Here is a 16,821-nt window from a genome sequence, read left to right on the forward strand (position 1 = left end):
ATTTGACATTATTTTAATAATTAATATACAATTATTTTTATGATTACTTATTTACACTATAATATTATATAAATTATAATAATAGTGTGTGTGTCAAAAAACACATGTGCGAAAAATGTAACGTAATATTTTAAGGCAATTAATATAAAAAATTTAGTGGATGATGTAACTAACAATTATTGTTAGAGTTTGATATGGTTTTATTTTTCTACAAATTCAATTACATTACAAAAACGTTCTACCAGATATATTTCTAACCTAACATATTCGAATGCTTTAAATTTTAAAAAATATCTTTAAACAAGATTCAACTAATAATTTCACTAATTAATACATATGAAAAACAATTTTGTATAAATAATGAAAAACTAGCTCATAAATGTAACGCATATCGCATATTATGCTCACATATATAACGATATGGCCTATAAATTGTATAGTGTACAGAGTGCGATATTTTTCATCAGATTTAACACACTATTTATACCTCAAACTGCTTATTTTATTACAAATATATAACTCAATGTATTACCAGAGTTAATAATTTCGAGCAGTTATCACAATCTTACACAATTTTAGTAGGGCCGACACTGGAAAATAGTAAAAAAATTGTTTGAACTCATTCCTGTTTCTAATACAGTAATGCATAAGTAATACCTATCACTAGATTTCCGTTTAAAATATAGTACAAGGTGCGCGCAAAAGGTGTTTACCGTGTCCATAATAAGTATTTACGATATAAATTTACATACAAAAACAACGTTCCCACATAAGTATTATGCGACGTCTGTAGTACAAGTTTAACCCTTCGCGCTGACCATATACCTATACAAATAGTAACAATAAAACCGTTGACGACCAGGGTAGTCCTACACGCGCACCAAAAGTGGTCTCGCCACCATGCGGGGTTATTACTCCCGCCAGGCGTTTGGCAAGGGCACGCGGGAAAAACGCGCGTGCGTCGTGGCGGCGATAACACGGCGTATTTTCCTTTTATTTTTCCCCCTCACTCGCAGCATGATCATTATGCAAATACGGTATCGAGGTTTAATACCGTTTTTGGCACTATAAAACCGTATTACTATCATCATATGTAGCGCACGTATACGGCGTTCATGATGTCTGTGTACATTATAATATTATTATTTTTTACTGTTGATGTGCCGTCGTACGGCGGCAGAACACGATGCAACGTTTACGACCGCGTTGCCAAGGGTTACCCCACACCGGGTATACAAAATAATGTGACGCCGGCGTGCGACTGTTAACGCCGGCGATACGGTGGCCGGCGCGCGCGCACTTCGAAAACCTTGAAAAAGACGTACACAGAGCTACCGTGTATACGTATATATAATACATATTTACATGTAAATATATATATATATAGCGTCTCCCACGTGGAATAATACGCCGGCTGCGGTTTTTTTTTATTCCAGTTTTTTTTACATTTAAAAGTACAATATTTTCAATAATTTAGAACATTATTACCGATTTCGACTTACAGCACCTCTAGGGGTCAATGCGACTCCGGTTCTGTTTCGTATTACGCGTTTGCTTATGCGATAACCGACCAGACACAACAGACGAAACCCTCAATAATTTAAAAATACCGATTTTGGCCTAATCGCCCTAATCGAACGGTCCATAAGTTAACGGACATCCGTTAAACGCGCCAAATAAGGGGGGACTGGGAATATAATATGGACTGCTGATTTTGACTAACCTGTGGTCATAGTGGGGCTCTCTGACCGTCCACAGCGTCGGCGGCACAGTTAGAATTTTGGCTTCAGATGCTGCTGGTGCCGATGCTGGTGCCGCTGCTACTGTTCCGCTCCTCGCCGTGGCTCACGACCGATCTCGCTCGAGACGTTCTCCCCCGAACCGACCGCGCGCGCGTCTGTCGCCCACGGTTGTGCGCTATCGATATGATTTATTTGTCCGATACAGATAAGTTTATATACAGTTTGATGTCACACCACAAACTTTTGCACACGCGCGATAGACCGTCGGACCGGCGAAAGCGCGACTTGAAATGTTTTTCTGACGGCTGCTGTGCAAGAAAATATGCTAATTCGATATTATATTATGCCTATTTAATTTTTAGGTATACAACAGCACATGATGTGTATCCTATTAAATAACGTCTATATATATATATATATATTACTTCCGGTGAACTATGGGAAAAAGTATGAATGAAAGCGTGTGAAATGTGCTCTGTGCGTATTACGTGTGTAAACGTTTTTGTTGTTGTTGTTGTGATATTTTTTTATATTATTATTATTATTATTGTTATTATCATTCGCACCGGACGACAGCGGCGGTGGATTGGAAGAGCATGCGCGCGCGTGTGTCGGGAGGTCTGGACGACCGGAGCACTGCTACTGCGATCGTCGGCGCCGCGCTCGCTCGGTACAGTGTCGGTTTGCCGGCGAAGCCGAGCCACCGCCACCGCCGCCGCCGCGCGACCCACAGACGACCTTCGTGCTTGGCCGGCTTCGATCCAGATGGTGTTGGTGCGCCGATCGGCGACGGCCGCGGCGTTGCCACGTGACGAGATACAAAATATCCTCGGCCGCCGTCGCCGCCCAAGTTGCCTCCACCGCCGCCGCTTTTTTCACATCCTGTCCGCCGTATAGTAGCTCACTATATATATATATGTGTGTGACCGGCGCTCCGTCGCCTCCTCATCTACGCCACCGCCACCAGCCCACCCCACCCCCCCTCGTAATAGTTTATAATATTATTGTAATTTTCCACTCTCACTGATAGCTCGTGTGGGCTTATGTCCTAGGTACGTCGTCTCGCGACTTTGGTATTTTCTCTCTTCTCTTTCACTCACTCTCTCACTCTCCCTCTCTCTCTCCCTCTCGGTCTTTCTCTACATCATCGTTACCGCAGCGTGACGTCACGTTACAAAGCTCCCGAGATAACAATTTGTTTTTATTTTTATTTTTTTTTTTTTTCATACTTACCCGCTGCACTTTTCTTCGTTCAGAGTTTACACTCCAAAGAACAACCGATCGCCATAATAATAATATCAACATACCCACACTATACACAGTTTAACTGTACGGCGCGTAGGAACTGCCTATCTATATAATAATATTATAATAATTGACCGGTGTAAATAATGTGCAGTATACGTGTCGTGGTCGATGGTGACTTTCTACTTCCACCGAATTGCAATTATACTTCGTCCACCATAGCAACCGACAAAATTATATATTATGTTGTTATATACCTTCGTACACTTATGTGCCTACTTATATAAGTCGTAATATTATTTTACATATCTTCGTAAAGCCGACACACGACAGCTATTGTCAAACATCTGCAACAGTTGCCGACGTGAGTTGTGTTCGTCTTGTTATCCGAGTATTAATAATACCTCAATCACAGAACTCAAACGTATTTTACAGATCTATAAACTTTTGATTATGATTATAAGGCAAAAACTTTGTTTCTCAACAGTTATATGGTACCTATAAATTACCTCGTCATACGTATTGTATATATATTTATATTATAAAAAATATTCAGACGAAATTCTAGCTCAAACAGAATAAAGCTCTGACTCGGGATCAGATCGAATTCAGCAGTTTCGTTCTCTTCTATCCATCCATACAACACAACATTATAATATGTACTCCGATTCATCACAGTCGCATTAATGTAAATACATTCGTGTCCATTTTTGGTATAAAAATAATACGTCTTGATCAATAATGTTTGAAATTTTTAATCGATAACAAATTGATCAGATATTTAGAAGTCTAATTTGAAGAGATTCTAAACCAAGATTTTTTTACCATTTTGTAAAATAAAATCTTCTGAATACATAAATATTATTTTAAACTTTGCAATATTTATCCATAATTTAATATCAAATAAACTTCATTTAACTTATAAAGTTATGTCACTAATATTGTTTGGTTAAATTACCTTAAAATTTAACATGTGAAATCGTGTATAGAGATTCAAACTCGTAATTGTAATGATAATAGTGCTCAATTCTCAATGACCTTATAAGTTTAGTATAAAATTGTATTCAACAAATTTGCCATTAAAATATTTAGAACAGTAGTATTCCATAAAAAAATGTGAATTCCCATAAATATATATTATGCGTGTATCTAATAAGATATTAATTTTTCCCAATTTAATATTTATTATTTATAGAATAAAATGAGTTATATCGATGTACCGACCACAGTATAATCGTAGAACTTACCTAAACTCTGCAATCAGTGAGACAGGTTAAATTTATGTACAAATATAATCACATACCAAGACATATAACGGAGGGTTATTTGATAAGTCGCCAAAATGCAGATTATATGCAGTATTTTGCCGAGGTCGTATAATATTTCTAGAAACTACTTTTATGCACAATGAGATTTAAGTATAGACTTAACGGAAAATTTTATCCAATTTGACATTAATAACTTGGTCTTAGCTATTTTTGTAATCTATCACCTTAAAGGGCATTACATTAATTTTATAATAAAATACATACTTATTATTATTATTTTTGTACTTCATGTATCATCATATGATTCTAATCGAAAAGTTTGATCAACTATACATTATATAATTAACTGCATAATAGTATTATTTTATGTGTTTTTTAAATTTATAATGCTTATTATTTATTTATTTCAACAAAATAATATAATCGTGATAGTTGTATTAAAACTCTACTTGATTATATTATTTTACCATACTTTTAAACACTTTAATGAACCATAGTCCATAGTCCATAGTAGACTAGAAAAATTCCAAATAAAAAGGTGAGCAAACTATCACATGGTACTTCTGTAGATTTCTGATGAAAAAAACATGTTCAGAGAAAAAAATAAAATAAAACAGTTAATGTGTTTCAATTGCAACGCACTAGTTTATAGACAAAACCTCGACCATCTTTTCAAAAAACCAAAATTTGCTTTAAATTGTTTACAAATTGTTAATTTATTATTTTTTCACATTTAAATTAAAATTAAAAAACACATCCGATTCTCATCATCATATATTTCATGTATGCCATTTCATTTTCCACATATAAGTTATGTATTAACTTTTTTGAAATGCAAATGTATTCTTTTTGTTTTTTATATACCTATTATACTTACATAATTAAATTATTCACTATAATATTGTATTATACTAAATTTTATAGTAATTTGTTACAGAGAATCAGTACACTTATGCTGTGTTTTAAACTAAATTTTATTGCTAGCTTATATTATACTAATTTAAAACTTAAGAAAACATGGTTATATAGATACTTTCGATACAACATACTATTTTTAAATGCTCCAAACTTAATAACCCGTGACGGGTATATTATAATATATGATCCGTTTTAAATTACGTTTTATTATTTATTTCTTCGAGGAGATAATTAGTATCACTACAGAATGTGTGGGGGCCATATAATATTTAATAATTAGATATAGGTCGATATTCAGCTTACCGTAAATAGAATAATCAATTTTATAATTGCAGATATTTATTGACATTTAATTTAACTTGATTAACCTATAAGTGAAAAATTAATAACAAAATGTTACCAATTGTAAATTATAATTTCATCTTGCTACCGCAATGAATTAGATTGTTAGTACTCACTACTGAGTATACACTGTACGTACTGATATGTTTTATATTATATATGATATTATACAGCGTAAAAACATAATAATTTACAATTTTACATCGTTTGAATAATTGTTAATAACAAACATTTCTAAGCACTTACTTAACCAGATGTAAGACGCGTTTACAAAATATACTTATTGATACTTTAACAGCTATAACAAAAAAAAATTTAACTAATATTTTTATTTAAAAACTTAGATTTTTTTAGTGCTTTATTTACTAAGTCTTACATTTGATGATTATGTTTTGTTTTTATTTGCAAATTTTAATATTATAAGTTTTAATTAATTGTTATCACATTTTCCCATTTCATATCTTCATGCATGTTTATACATAGTAAAAAGTAAGTTAACAAATTACTTTGAAAATAACGAAAAAAAAAATTTTAAATGTATAATATTCAAATTTTTATACAGTTTAAAAAATTGTAATTACTTTTATATTAATGATTATTACTAATTACTAATTACTAATATTAAATAAAAATATCATTTTAATTTTTCTTATTGAAAATATTTTACCTATATCATTTTTCCTGATAAAATTATTGATTATCAATCATTTTAAATTTTTAAGTACAAATAGACATTTTTTTATTAAATTAAATATTTTTTTACAAAGTTGTTTTATTTAATTTATGATGATTTCAAGTGTTATTTGTTAAAATTTTAATTACACAATATTAAAAATGATTTATGCACATTAAGTATTTTTTATAGATCCAACTACTAAAACATAAAAAAATAATAAGATCATAATTATCATTATTATAAACGTACCTACATAATAATTATATAGGCTATTTTATTATATTAATTAATGGTATAATAAGAATATAAACTGTTTTATAATATCATTAAAACCATAATGTTAAAAAACAAATTTTGTATTCTAAATATGAATTCTTTGCTATTAAATTAAAAATAAATAGGTATTTCATAAAAAGTTAAAAAATAATAATATTCAGTAGTTCCCAATAATATATACTATAGAGTACACTTGCTTATTATAATATAATATTAATATATTATAATAATATATTACTATCAATAAACATGTTCTATGAAAAAAAAAATATATATATACGATTTCACTGTTGACTCGGGGCCACACCACCATTTTATTCTACTTTCACATTATTATATTATATTAAATTGAATGTACTTTAATGGATAAACATATATAAGCGTATGTAGCGCCGATAATGCGTGATTTTGGAAGACTTATTGGTTCGTTAAACTCTCTACGTCAGCACATGTATAGTATAAAAGTATATCAGGTCCGAACTATACACGTATAGTACAAGAAATTACTTCTATTAAGAGATGATCAACTATAATACCTAATAATAATATATACTTAAACATTTTAATAACATAGTATTGCAATCGTTTCCTGCTTGCATCCGACCGGATCTATAGGAAGCGCACAGGAAACAGGTGCCCTGGTTACGTGCATCACATGTCTCATTTTTTTTTTCATTTTCAAAAAACACCAATATCATAACGTCAATCGTTATAAACTTGAATATTAATTTCAAAAATATATTATAAAAACATAATACTTACATTATAACTATACATTTAGACAAGAGCAGCTGCGTAGAACACAAGTCAAACACAGATGTATGTATTTCTGTATTAGTAATCACACACTGCGAGCTGGCGCCACTTCCTCCACACGCCACTTGCCACTTGTTAGTGATGTATCTTCGCAATGGTATTTAGGACAGCAGTAAACTGTTTAAGTCTACACTAAACACTACATACATGCGACACTTTTGTTGATGTTGTTTATGTACATTTATGAAATCCAAAAGCAGTAATCGATATATTATTAGACTGACTTGCTGCGGTTATTGACTTCAAAATCGACAGCTGTGAATATGAATGGTATTATAATAAAAAATGAGGCAGTATAATATTTTTTAATCAACGTTGAAATTGAAAATATTATATTGATCAAAAACCAAATTTTTTATTATGTCTTATTCACATTTTAAATACAGCAGTCTTATTTATCATATAGTTCTTAGCTTATTGTTAAAATATATTATATTTAATAATAATGCCAATATTTAATTATAAACTATGATTCTCAAAATATATTCACTTTTTAATTTAAATTATAGCTATATATTATAAAATCCAAGAAGTAGAAAATATGTATATATATATTAATATGTAATAGTCTCTGTGATTTACATCAAGTGTTTGGTGCACTTCATAATGGTAAAAGATATTTTAAATTTGGATTAATTGATAAAACAATGTATACAAATACAATAAAAAATTAATTTGAGTGAAGAAATTCTGTCACCCGATTTCTAAAAATAATATAGATAAAATTGTATATTACATACATATTCACTTAAGAATAAATAATAACAAATAACATCAACCATTTAATCATTTTTTCAATTATCTTATCAAGATTGTAAATATGCAATATTTAAATCAAATATCATACTTATTAAGTTTAGTTTCAAATTAATCAATTTAAAATAAAACAAAATCTTGTGGTTTAACCAATTATTCAAGCTATAAGTAAGAAGTAACCGTATATATTAAGATAAACTATAATTAATATTAATACAAATATAAATATCAAAAATAAGTTTTATGTCATTGAGGTCAAATACATTAAATAATAACGCAGGATGACAAAAATGTCAGATGGAAATTTGTTCTCAACTACCCACGTATATATTGTAATGTTATATTGTAGGCGTTTTGTGTAGGCAACGTATATAAACAATAGAAATATAATTTGTCGTTCTCCAAACTTAAAAACGATTGATAATAAATTAATATTCATGCTGTAAAAGATTTTTCTCATTGTGCAAATGAATAGTTAAATACTAACCAAAACTTAAGTGATAAACATGTTCATCATTTTATTCAATGAAATAATAAACTAACAAGACACGGTATTATTTTGTTCTAATAAACTACTCATATTAATCGTGCAAAGAAATTGAATTTATTAATTATTAATTTATTTATTAACCCTCTTCAAACTATTAGTTATCAGTTATAATTTATTTTAATGTGCAAGTTAATACTTATTATTAATAATATTAATAAGTTATAAATTATTAAAAAGTTCTAACGGAACAAATTCAAAATAATTTAAGAAATATTAATAGATATTACAATAAAACCTCTTTACATCTAATTCGTGAAAAATAATAAAAGCAAGTAAATTATATGAAAATATCATTTTCAATAAATTTAATATCGTGTAATTTTCAGTTTTAATTTTGTCATCCACTTGTTGTTATAAAATATATTTTTATTATAATCGTTGGTATAAAATACAATAATTAAAATATCATTATATTTTATTATTAAACAATTGATTATTATTTTTTTTTTTTTTAATAGTCTTGGAAATAAAAATTACAAATACTTTAAGTTACAGAAAATTCGATTCGTTATAGATTGGTTCAAAAGCATTATACTTGAATTACTCAATATTAATAATTGAAAATATTAGTTAAAGCTCATTAGTTTGATAGGCATTGGTTGTCATCTACCTTGTACAGATAACAGAGTAAAAAATATTATTTTTATGATACAAAACAAAAAATCGTTACTGTTTCTAATATATTAAAAAATTAAATCAGTGGATGATAAAAATTCATGTTCGTATAACCGCAAATTGGCGTTTCAAAAAGGTGTGGTGTATAAATAATAATATTATGTTATAATGTAACAAATAGCGTGTGCATTAATAATATTGATTTCTGCGGTCAATTTTAGTACAACATCACACAGCATCAAATAAACCACAACAATCATTTTACAATACCTTTTTGTGTTCTTATGTTTATGATTTTTATTAAATTTTATGTTCAAACATAGATGGAATTCCAATAATGATTTTAAAAAGTATTAAATTTATAAAGAATGTATTCATCTATTCTCGTATGTTGTGAAAATATTATAATATACTTAATTAATATGATTACTCTTTTTGTATTTTTTACTGCCAAAATGGAATAAAATTGAACATAAATTGTACTTTACTACAGTTGAAACATATATTTTTAATATAAAATATGTTCATTGTTGATGATCATACAAACTAATAAATTAATAGAAAATAATACGTTATTCTTATACTAGATAAAATGTAGTAGTTTACGATGGTATTGACCGGTTTACACAACAATGTAATACAACTTATTTTATTAAAATAAAAATTTTTTAAAAAATCATTTATGTAATACTAAATGCTCTTAATTTCTTCTATAACGTGTATATTATACTAAATTACTAAATTTTATTTTTTATTGTTACTTATTGTTTATGTTTTACAAATCATAATATATTTATATAAAAAAAAATGTATCTATAATCTATAATTATATTTGAGAGTTATAAGATGATTTATGTTTTACATATTAAAATAAAATTTAACACGAATTGGTAGATCACGATCAAAACTAACTCACAAACAGTAAAACACTTAAAAACTTCTAAATTATATAATAGAACATATATATATATATTATATATACAACTCATTGTTATATTTTCTGTAAAAATTATTTTAATTTTTAGTAAAAAAAAGTTTAATATACGAGTACCTACATGTTTTTTGGTGTGAGTATTTCACCATACACAAAAGATTAAAGTTGATTATAAATTACTAACGAATTAATTTTTATTTTTATTGATACGATGAATGGTATATGACATCAGTTTTAGTTAGTCTATATCAATAAGGTTTCCTATTTTTGGAAATTAATGATTATGAACTTGAATAATTTATTTTTATTTAGTAAAGTTTTTTTTTTAATTTAAGTTTTAAACATTTTGATTATCGCAGGTATTATTCGATAACAGGTTTATTTATAAATCTACTTTTTTTCCTTTGTGATGATCAGGTTGTATTAAGTTAATTTGAACTATTAACTGTTAGAATAATACTTAATTGCACTTTAATCGAATTGGGAATTTCGAAAAGGGCTCATATCTAAAATTAAAATTTTTCAGGAAACACAAAAAACTGATTTACTTTTTAATTTTCTTTTTATTGTAGCATTTTTTTTTCTAAAATTACAGACTACTATTTAATTTTATGCTCTTGTAATATAATATTTATGAAGTGCAATTTTATTGGAAAAGTGATTCACTGAGTTTTCCGAGGTGAATCTTTTACAAAATTTGTACTAGGACTATAGTGATAAAGAATAGAAAACAGATATGATCCCTTTTCGCTTATAAAATATCGGTCTATATGTGTAAAATGTTCATTCAATGAAAAAAATGCAGAAAAATCTATTTTGGCAAAAAATAAAAATTCGAGATGGGCCCTTTTCGAAATTCCCAATCTAATCGTAAATGTAAGCTAAATCAAATACTTCCAATAATATATTTTTATAAAAGATTATTCATTACAGAAATACCCATGTTTTATTACTACATTTGTTGACACCATATAATTAATACTATTCATTGAAGTAAAATTAATTAAAGCTTTTTCACGATACAAAACTAATAAATTGTACACAAAAGTAATTATTCTACGTATATTAATCGATATTATAATGTTATGCGAATCTGTTGTAGATTATATAATATTATCTTAATAGTTGATATTATGTTATTATATTATTATTAGAATGATTTTAAAATAAAAACCTCAACATTTAATAGTAATAAATTTTTGTCTTAACTGCTAATACAAAATATAATATAATATAATGTTATATGTATATTTAATCGTATAGTATGTATTGTTTTAATATTTCTTAAAATATTTTGCAGCATTAAATCGTATAGATTTAACTTTATGGTAAAGTTAACACTATTAAAATCGTTTATCATAAAATAATAGACATTATATTAATGACTTCAAGTAAATAAACACAGAAGAATTACATCAAAACAAAATATGTACTCTTCTCTAACAAGAAATTGTACTGGGAAAGTAGCCAACACCGTTGCATCATAATATATTCATTGAATTTCGATTTCATTACCTTAGAATTTTTTACTACATAAAAATAATAAATTAAACATGATTTATTATATATTACCTACATATTATGATTAATATTATGAAATTTGAAATACTATTATATTCATTATTCTAGTTTTGATAAAAATATAGATTCCTATCTAGTACAGTATTTTCTTTCTTCTAATAATAATCATTATAGTATGAGTTCATAATTTAAAATAGATAAGACGTAATTCTTAAAAAACATGACTTAATTAATTGAGAATTGGGTACATAATTTGATTACATATTACTCAAAACTATGTAAGTTGAATCTCTTCAAAAAATACATATAGTACTATTAAATTAATATATGTGTGTTTTTCACTTTTTATTGTTTATCAATTATTACATTTTATTAAGTTTTTATGAACTAGATTCGCACTATATAGTTTAAAATACATCAAATCAATTACAAATACTGAATTATATTTTCATGGAATTATAAAATACATGGTTTGGAATAAATAAAGTGATCAAGCAATTATTACCTTAAAAATGCATCGATAATATTCGCATACAGTAATTCTATCTTGTCTGGTGTTTTAAATTAAAATAGTGTGTTATACGGCGTAACGTATAGGCAATAAAGGTACACTCCTGCATTGAACACGTCTTTTATAAATAATTTTAAAACATTCAATATGCATTATTATCTCACACTTCGGCTATAAAAATGTGAAAAATGTATGTGTCATGCAATATTTTATTGCTAATAGCTTTTTTTGTCATGTGATGTCAGAGTTTTAGTAAATATAAGAACATATTCAGATCTAATAGATGAATTTTTGAAAATTTTAAATACCATTTTATGATTGTTTCGTGTAATTCATTTGAATAGCGCTAATATCTAAAAATAATATTTATTCAATTTAAGATGTATTTTTTTTTTTTTTTAGCTTATATTTCATATCTTTTGGCGTGTAAAATATTAATTGCTAATTTTACAATTTATTATTGCATATAAATTCTAGTCTTACTTATTAATTATTATGATATTATTAATTCTCATTACTTATACAGGATGAATTTGTAGATTCGTTATGTTATTTTCTACTTTGGAATTAAGTCAAACCTATTTTTGATAAAGGAAAACTAAGGTTTTATCATGCTAAGTTCACTTGTTCAGAAGTTCAGACAAATTTAAACCAACAGTAATCTCAAAAAATTCCTGAAGAATATTTCTATATTATTAATCAAATTATCTTGTAAGTTTCCAGTTTTTTTTTAACCTGAAAACAAATTCTCCAAACATGAAAATTTGTAAAAAGTTGAATACAATTTTCACATAACCAAAGACAAACATTTATTAACTTTTTATTACTTATAAAAACAATAAGCATCGAAATTATTACTGGTTAATCAGAAACGATATACCTTTTTACCGATAAAGTTTAGAAAAATTTGTATTACATTATTAAAAATATGTGTAGAAAAACGATGATTATATGAGAAAATAATATAGATCATGCTATAAGTAACTAATTTTTTTTCAAGTTTAGTGTATTTTTAATTTTTCCTGGTAGGTATAAGAAAATTTGTTTTTATGTTACCGGGTCCACAGATTTTTATGTTACCAGTATTAAACAATTTGCTAGACTTTTAATTTTCAAAGTTGTTAAAATAATAAAACAAATAAATATACTATCTATATAATTCAACCTCCAACGATTTAAAAAAAATAAACAATATTTTTTAATTAAACATAAAAATTACCTACTTTAAAAATTATTCTTTAATTTATATATATAATTTGTATCTTACACTTCATACCTTACATTAAAATTCTTAATAACAAACTCTAAATTAGGGACCATTCTTTATTTTATTATTTATTGTATGTCAAAGCTTTTAAAATAGGTAGTCTACAATTATTAATACCTATGTGAATAGCTACAAAATGTATACAAAACACAATCATTTATAATACGCATTAACATTAAACAAATATTCTAGTCATTTAGTATACTATTATAGTATAATGTTAATAAAATAATTTAAAATATAACTGTACGCGATTAAAAATTGTATTTATTTTACAACTATCAATTATGTAAACAATAGTATATAATGATAGTTATGGATCAATTGGAATTTTATCTTAAATACGTTTATTTTATATATACTATTAGATACTACATTCTAAATATTTAGTTTTCGTCACGCTCACTTTTGTGAATGATTATATATATATGTATATATTAATTGAATTTATGTAAATTAAAGGTTAAAATATGAATATTATTTTATAATATTGTATAAAGAGTTTTATTTTGACCTATATTAATCGAGACAGACACAGACAATAAATTATTAGATTACCAAATTTTAAACATAATATCCATAAAACTGTATAATTTAGCAATACGTGTTATCATACTTATTTTTGTAGTATTTATTTATTCTAAGTACATAACAAATAACGAAAGCCAATATGATATAAAATAATAGCCATCTATGAAACAACGTAATTTATTTTAATGCTACACTGCATATAACTGTATAAAATATTTACATGGGAATCTACGTATACATTTTGATTTAGATAATTCATATTTATCAAAAATTGTAAGTATAACATTCAGCAAAATAGCAATACAGTAACATATGAGATTTAAACTGCAATATTTTTTTTTCAACCAAAATAATATATGATATTTGTTTTTACTGCTGAATTTATCAACTATGATATTTTACTATACCTATTAGATATTTATATATATATATTATACATAATTAATAATCACACATTTTAATAATGATTAAAAACAAGTTCAATATATCTTGTAAAATGGCTTAATAGTATACCAGATATGCATCATTATAAAATATTTTATCTGAAATTATTTTTACAGTACCTATAATTTGTTATTGAACACCCATACCATAATTACTTACCCTCGTTTTATATTACTACTAAGAATTTTGTGATGGGATGATATACAATATTAAAAAAGCGTTTCTTCGTGTTCATTCTGTATAGGCCTATGTTTACCTTTCATTATGAACAGGGGGTGACCAATAGGCAATAACTGTAGATATGATAAAATAATAAATGAAAAAAATTACATCTTATATTTTTTTTAAATTTAACTAGGTACCTACTTAACAATTAATATTCAATGCCTACTACCTAGTGTGTATTATAATTTAATAATTCAATGTGATCTTATCTAAATTCAACATCAACATCTATTTATCTTTTAACCATATATAATTATAGGAAATACATGGGTAAATATTTTTGATAATTTGTATAGTACACAATATACTGAAATATAATCTAATCCACTACCTATAATAAATAAAATCATTATAATCGATTTAATTTTCGCTATCTGGTGCGGCTAGTGAAGGTCTTCTTGTTGGCCACTCCTGAAACTGCTGTTTTGCGCCTATGTTATATATAATATTAAATCGTATTACTAATATTTTACATAAATTATCACTAGCATGCATAAGCACTATAATCCTCATAGATGTCTTCCAAGAGCACAAAGTATACGATACCCACCCACTTTGCAGCTTATAACTTACCCACTATATACCAGTTTTACTATTAAATTATTTATTTGATCTAAAATAACGTAAAAAGCTAAATTATCACTTCATGAAAGTTAACTTTCACATAATATTATGTCATGTGCAATGTGATATATTGTAATTTATGCAAAATATGTCACAGCGTTCAATATATGTATTAAACCAACCTCTAGGATAGTGTTTAAAAACCAATATTATCGATATTATACTGGTGCTGTACAATAGTAACGAGTTGCAACGACAAACGCCTTCGGTAGTTTAAAATCAATAGTTTTATCTCTGCAGGCGGACGCGCATCTTATCGGTACATACGCAGCTCCCATGATATAATACAACAATATAATACATTCAAAACTAACCGCAATTATACACACGATCAAAAACAATATAATTGGTGGCTAACAACGGACAAAAATCCGTCGAGGACGGAAAGGTTATCAATCCGACCGACCGAAAACGAGATGGCCGAGATGATGGTCGGAGAGCCGGTTCTCGTATATAATTATGTTTTACCGAAACAACACACGACGACTCTGATTCCGTACAGTGTTAAATAATATTATAATATTCTGTATTATACACAGACACGATAGGTATATATATTACCTATTATAATGCAATCGACCTACTGCTCTGCGGGTATACGATGTTGTCGGTCTTCACTCATCCGATATCGTAACCCGAGATCGATAACAAACGTGAACGCGCATTTGTCGTCTGATGGGCGAAGTCGGTTGTCCGATGGCGTATCGACTTTTGTCGGGGTGAAAAAAAAAACTAACACGATAATATCCGATCGCGTGGGTGTACGTGTCAACTTTCGTGGGAAAGTATTTTCCATCGACTGTACGACATTCCGAGCTCAGACCTGCATTCAGTTGGTAGGCATAGGATAGTAATATTCTGACGGTCCGGTAAAATATACTTTTTATTGGCTATCGTTTTTTATAATATATATTTTATACATATATTATTATACGAGCTACATATTATTATAAATTTATAGCTTATTTAGGTATCTCGAAAAAAAAAAAACTTCTCACCGGCGATGGTTCACGGTAACGCATTAAATTGTTATAACCGGTTTTCTGGTATGTCGTCGTCGTACCCCGTCGCCGTCGTTTCGCAACTGTCCGTGATTCCTTGTACCTACTCACTGTGTATACAACAGACCTATATCTCTCTCTCCGTTCGGTTTTTTGATCCTTCGCCGGTATAGGATAATGACGTATAGTCGACGACTACGACAACAACCACGTCCTTTCGTTATTTTAGGAGCTGGCGTCTTTGATGTTATTGTGTTGTTTATTTAAAATACGATAATATATAGTCTATACCAAATTTTATATACTGCGGTATAAGAGTCGGTCGCAAAATGCCGGTCTCAGACGCGGAATATAATGATATTACCTATACGTTTTATTCTCGACTCGGGCCACACGACGCGCCGGAAAAGCCGTCATTCCTGTACCTAATATATATAGTATTTTATACGCGAAGGTCTCTGCAAAAGTGGCGGAGGAAGCGGCGTCGGGTACCGGCCGAGCCAGTGGCGGGCTCCCTTATGCCATGTGTACACGCCGACTTCCCGAGCGTAGCGCTGCC

General features: G+C 28.0%; 1 protein-coding gene across 1 annotated transcript in view; it reads right to left on the minus strand.

Annotated features, from left to right (window-relative positions):
- The window catches only part of LOC114122831 (solute carrier organic anion transporter family member 74D-like), a 37,200-nt gene extending 34,768 nt beyond the window's left edge, over window positions 1-2,432 (minus strand). Inside the window, exon 1 of the mRNA XM_050199983.1 lies at window positions 1,724-2,432. The gene's annotated coding sequence lies outside the window, so the exon portion shown is untranslated. The remainder of the gene's footprint in view (window positions 1-1,723) is intronic.
- Window positions 2,433-16,821: the final 14,389 nt, after the last annotated feature.

This window comes from Aphis gossypii, chromosome 2, assembly GCF_020184175.1.
Source record: "Aphis gossypii isolate Hap1 chromosome 2, ASM2018417v2, whole genome shotgun sequence".
NCBI lineage: Eukaryota > Metazoa > Arthropoda > Insecta > Hemiptera > Aphididae > Aphis > Aphis gossypii.